This window comes from Salmo salar, chromosome 15 (genome assembly GCF_965601325.2).
Source record: "Salmo salar chromosome 15, fSalSal1, whole genome shotgun sequence".
Classification (NCBI taxonomy): domain Eukaryota; kingdom Metazoa; phylum Chordata; class Actinopteri; order Salmoniformes; family Salmonidae; genus Salmo; species Salmo salar.
In genome coordinates this window covers 71,083,607-71,088,991 of record NC_138305.1, presented here as the reverse complement: position 1 = coordinate 71,088,991, position 5,385 = coordinate 71,083,607, and positions in this window count along the sequence as shown.

The following is a 5,385-nucleotide window of genomic DNA, read 5'->3' as shown; positions in this document are numbered from 1 at the left end:
TGTAATGTCCTTAAAACAAGTCAAAATGAGGCTCAGTAGTGTGTGTGGCCTCCACGTGCCTGTATGACCTCCCTACAACGCCTGGGCATGCTCCTGATGAGGTGGCGGATGGTCTCCTGAGGGATCTCCTCCCAGACCTGGACTAAAGCATCCGCCAACTCCTGGACAGTCTGTGGTGCAACGTGGCGTTGGTGGATGGAGCGAGACATGATGTCCCAGATGTGCTCAATTGGATTCAGGTCTGGGGAACGGGCGGGCCAGTCCATAGCATCAATGCCTTCCTCTTGCAGGAACTGCTGACACACTCCAGCCACATGAGGTCTAGCATTGTCTTGCATTAGGAGGAACCCAGGGCCAACCGCACCAGCATATGGTCTCACAAGGGGTCTGAGGATCTCATCTCGGTACCTAATGGCAGTCAGGCTACCTCTGGCGAGCACATGGAGGGCTGTGCGGCCCCCCAAAGAAATGCCACCCCACACCATGACTGACCCACCGCCAAACCGGTCATGCTGGAGGATGTTGCAGGCAGCAGAACGTTCTCCACGGCGTCTCCGGACTCTGTCACGTCTGTCACGTGTTCAGTGTGAACCTGCTTTCATCTGTGAAGAGCACTGGGCGCCAGTGGCGAATTTGCCAATCTTGGTGTTCTCTGGTGTCATGGGAATTCTGTTCCCAATGTTCATAAACCGAACTTCAATGAAACTACTCAGTCTGCCCCCCAGAGGGTGTAAGATTCTGGTTGAATGAAGCAGACGGAGAGCCAGCCTACAATTGGTCAGAATGTTTATTTACGAGAGCTCTGAATATCATACAATGTACACAGCCTTTTATACCTGACATTCAGTCATACCCCTTTACAAATGCCCCTCCTCTTCTTTAACACTGTCAATGCTTATTTACAAGTCTTCTCCATCACATACATTGCTTATCATATCCTGCCCCATGTTACATAATCTACTGCAAGCCTAAAGGTTTCTCCCCTCCCTGGGTGGGGAGGGGAGAAAAGAGGCCTACATTGCTAAATCATTAAGCTTAAACTTTTCCAACACACACACATTAGTACATTCATCTTATAATCACTCGGTTATACCTTTTCAGGGTGAAATCATTTAGTCAAACCTTTAATCATATAATTTCCATTACATCTGGCAAATGCCAAACATCCTGCACGGTGTTGGGCTGTAAGCACAACCCCCACCTGTGGACGTCGGGCCCTCATACCACCCTCATGGAGTCTGTTTCTGACTGTTTGAGCAGACACATGCACATTTGGGGCCTGCTGGAGGTCATTTTGCAGGGCTCTGGCAGTGCTCCTCCTGCTCCTCCTTGCACAAAGGCGGAGGTAGCGGTCCTGCTGCTGGGTTGTTGCCCTCCTACGGCCTCCTCCACGTCTCCTGATGTACTGGCCTGTCTCCTGGTAGCGCCTCCATGCTCTGGACACTACGCTGACAGACACAGCAAACCTTCTTGCCACAGCTCGCATTGATGTGCCATCCTGGATGAGCTGCACTACCTGAGCCACTTGTGTGGGTTGTAGACTCTGTCTCATGCTACCACTAGAGTGAAAGCACCGCCAGCATTCAAAAGTGACCAAAACATCAGCCAGGAAGCATAGGAACTGAGAAGTGGTCTGTGGTCCCCACCTGCAGAACCACTCCTTTATTGGGGGTGTCTTGCTAATTGCCTATAATTTCCACCTGTTGTCTATTCCATTTGCACAACAGCATATGAAATGTATTGTCAATCAGTGTTGCTTCCTAAGTGGACAGTTAGATTTCACAGAAGTGTGATTGACTTGGAGTTACATTGTGTTGTTTAAGTGTTCCCTTTATTTTTTTGAGCAGTGTATATATATATATATATATATATATATATATATATATATATATATATATATATATATATATATATATATATATGTATGTATGTATGTATGTATGTATGTATGTATGTATTACGGGTATCGTCCCGTGTCGTTCAACGAGGTTTACCCTCACTCTTTTGTTTGAGTACAGCCCAGTATTTTTGTATACGTGTTTGTTTTGGGTGTATTAAAAAACCCTATTGTGTATTCCTGCACTGGTCTCCAAATCCTTTATAACAGCGTGACACTTAGGGCAAAAACCAATACGTACACCCCTTGGAGGACCGAGTTTGGGAAACGTATTAGTCAATGCTTATGAACTGAATATTGTATGTACATTTCCATATATCAATGACACTAACAAAAGGTTTGAATTGTTGTGCAGTAAATGCTAACATGACTGGTGAGGTACATAATGCATGTCATATCCTCATTAGGTCACTGCGTGCTGTGACATGGGCCTGGATAGTGACATCTTCAAGCTGCCTGACTGTGGCCTTCGGTGGTACCAGAAGCAAGGGCCTTACCTGCGACTACAGCAACACTCTTTCTGTCTCAGCCGTTCTGTCAACATGTATTGTTAACCACTCAAATTCATACAAACTGCTACGGATGCAATCACTTTGTCTACTTGTCCCAATCTTCAATCTTGTCTGGGATATATATTTTAGTTGACACATCTGTGTGATGTCTGATTTACATGAACAAAAATGTATTCGCCTGGACATGAGACTTCAATTTACTTTAGACCTTTTGAATCATAAGCTCTAAATGTTATCTTTAAGTTACCACAGAAGGTTGTCTGAAGACCACCTTGACATTAAAAAGTTATTGTTCTGTAATCTAACAAAAACATGAAAGAGTTTTATACAAAACTTTATTGCAATTGGTCATCCCCAGAATGTGGCCTTTGAAAGCCAAAATAGTTGCAGGGAACTGTCTGCAGATAGCTGACAACACAGTGGCAGGACTTTTGATGTGCTGCTCTAGAGTTCCATGGCCCAGCAGACTCACATGAGGATAAGAGGATGGACACATCCGTTTTGATAAAAGTCTAGGATACTTTTACAGAGAGGAGAGAGCATGAGTTTGAGTGTGTGAGTAAATCCAATCCAACCTGTGGCCCTGGATAATATGCTATGTCACGCAGGCAGACTGCATAGACTGAAAATATATATTAAACACTACACGTAAAGTGTTGGTCCCATGTTTCATGAGCTGAAAAAGATCCCAGAAATGTTCCATGCCCACAAAAAGCTTATTTCTCTAAAATGTTGTGCACAAATGTGTTTACATCCCTGATAGTGAGCATTTCTCCTTTGCCAAGATAATCCATCCACCTGAAAGGTATGGCATATCAAGAAGCTGATTAAATAGTATGATCATTACACAGGTGCTGGGGACAATAAAAGGCCACTCTAAAATGTGCAGTTTTGTCACACAACACAATGCCACAGATGTCTTAAGTTTTGAGGGTGTGTGCAATTGGCATGCTGACTGCAGGAATTTCCACCAGAGCTGTTGCCAGAGAATTGAATGTTAATACATCTTCCATAAGCCACCTCCAACATCGTTTTAGAGAGTTTGGCAGTACATTCAATTGGCCTCACAACCGCAGACCATGTGTATGGCGTTGTGTGGGCGAGCGGTTTGCTGATGTCAACGTTGTGAACAGAGTGCCCCATGGTGGCGATGAGGTTATGGTATGGGACAACGAACACAATTGCATTTTATCGATGGCAATTTCAATGCACAAAAATACAGTGAAGAGATCCTGAGGACCATTTTTTAAAGGTATTGGTGGCCAACAGATTCATATCTGTATTCCCAGTCATGTGAAATCCATAGATTAGGGCCTATTGAATTTATTTAAATTGACTGATTTCCTCATATGAACCTTAACTCAGTAAACTCTTTGAAATTGTTGCATGTTGCGTTTATATTTTTGTCAATGTATTAGTCTGGTGGACATTTGATTAATTGTTCAGCAGTCTTGTGGCTTGGGGGTAGAAGCTGTTAAGAAGCCTTTTGGTCCTAGACTTGGAGCTCCGGTATTGCTTGCCGTGCGGTAGCAGAGAAAACAGTATGAAAACAGGGTGACTGGAGTCTCTGACAATTTTATGGGCTTTCCTCTGACACCGCCTAGTATATAGGTTGTGGATGGCTGGAAGCTTGGCCCCAGTGATGTACTGGTCCGTACGCACTACCCTTTGTAACGCCTTACGGTCATATACCAAGCCGTTACCATACCAGGTGGTGATGCAACCAGTCGATGCTCTTGATGGTGCAGACAATAAAAAGCCACTCTAAAATGTTCCGTTTTGCCATACAACACAATGCCACAGATGTCTCAAGTTTTAAGGGGGTGTGCAATTGGCATGCAGACTGTAGGAAAAACTCATTCTGATTAGCTGGACCTGGCACCCCGGTGGGTGAAGCACTCCTGCCCAGTCATGTGAAATCTAAAGATTAGGGCCTAATGAATTTGTTTAAATTGACTGATTTCCTTATATGAACTGTAACTCAGTAAAATCTTTGAAATTGTAGCATGTTGCGTTTATATTTTTGTTCAGTATAATTTGAGTGTCCCGGATTTACATTTACTATGTTACGTCTAGTCTATGAAACCAGGCTGGGTAGTCTGGTAAGGGGTAATGATGATTGAAACATTTTCTGGATGTACATTTTGCCAGGGGATAAGGGTTTCAAACCAACCTCTTCTGTTCCTCGGACAACAACAATGCACCACACCCAAAAGTGAGAAAATAACTATTGTTCAACTGTGCAGCAATTGAAAATAAGGTTGCATGATGATACATAAGGGTTGATTTTATAAGCATTTGTAAGTGCATTTATAAATGGTTAATAACTGGAAGTAAATATCGGGTTACTATTTGGCACTGACCAGTTATTGCAATATACAACTGTTTATTCCTGGTTTATAAGGCATTTACAAATGATCAAATAACCGTTAATAACGTAATTATAACCTTTTATAAACCCTTTACAAATGGAACCTCATTGTAAAGTGTTACCTGGAAGCCTTTGTAGATTTTTGTCCAACACCATTCTGAATAACAGCTTTTGCCCAGACATACTCTGCTATTTTTCCAGTAATGAGCTAACTGTGCATGGCCATCTGGTGAAATTACTCTCACATCAGTGGCTTTGCTACATAAAGCCACAAACCTATATTATATTCCCTGCTCTCTTTTAACACAAATGTAAGACCCTTCTTTACTGTTAATTCACAACAAAATAATAAGATACCAAAAAAATGCAAGAAAAGTAAAAAATATATTTGTTAGCTAAATGTGTTTCTTGTTGTTCATATGGCCGTCATATAGTCACTCAGCACAGCCAAAATCTATATTTTATATTTTCAAAAATGGCTTGTAAAAACCTATCTATTTATCAGCACCAATGTGTGGGACTGTGCCCTTTACCTCAGTGTGTTTGCCAACTGAGAAATATTATGACGAGGGCCAAGGTTTTAGTAGGTGGGGTTAAATCGTGGG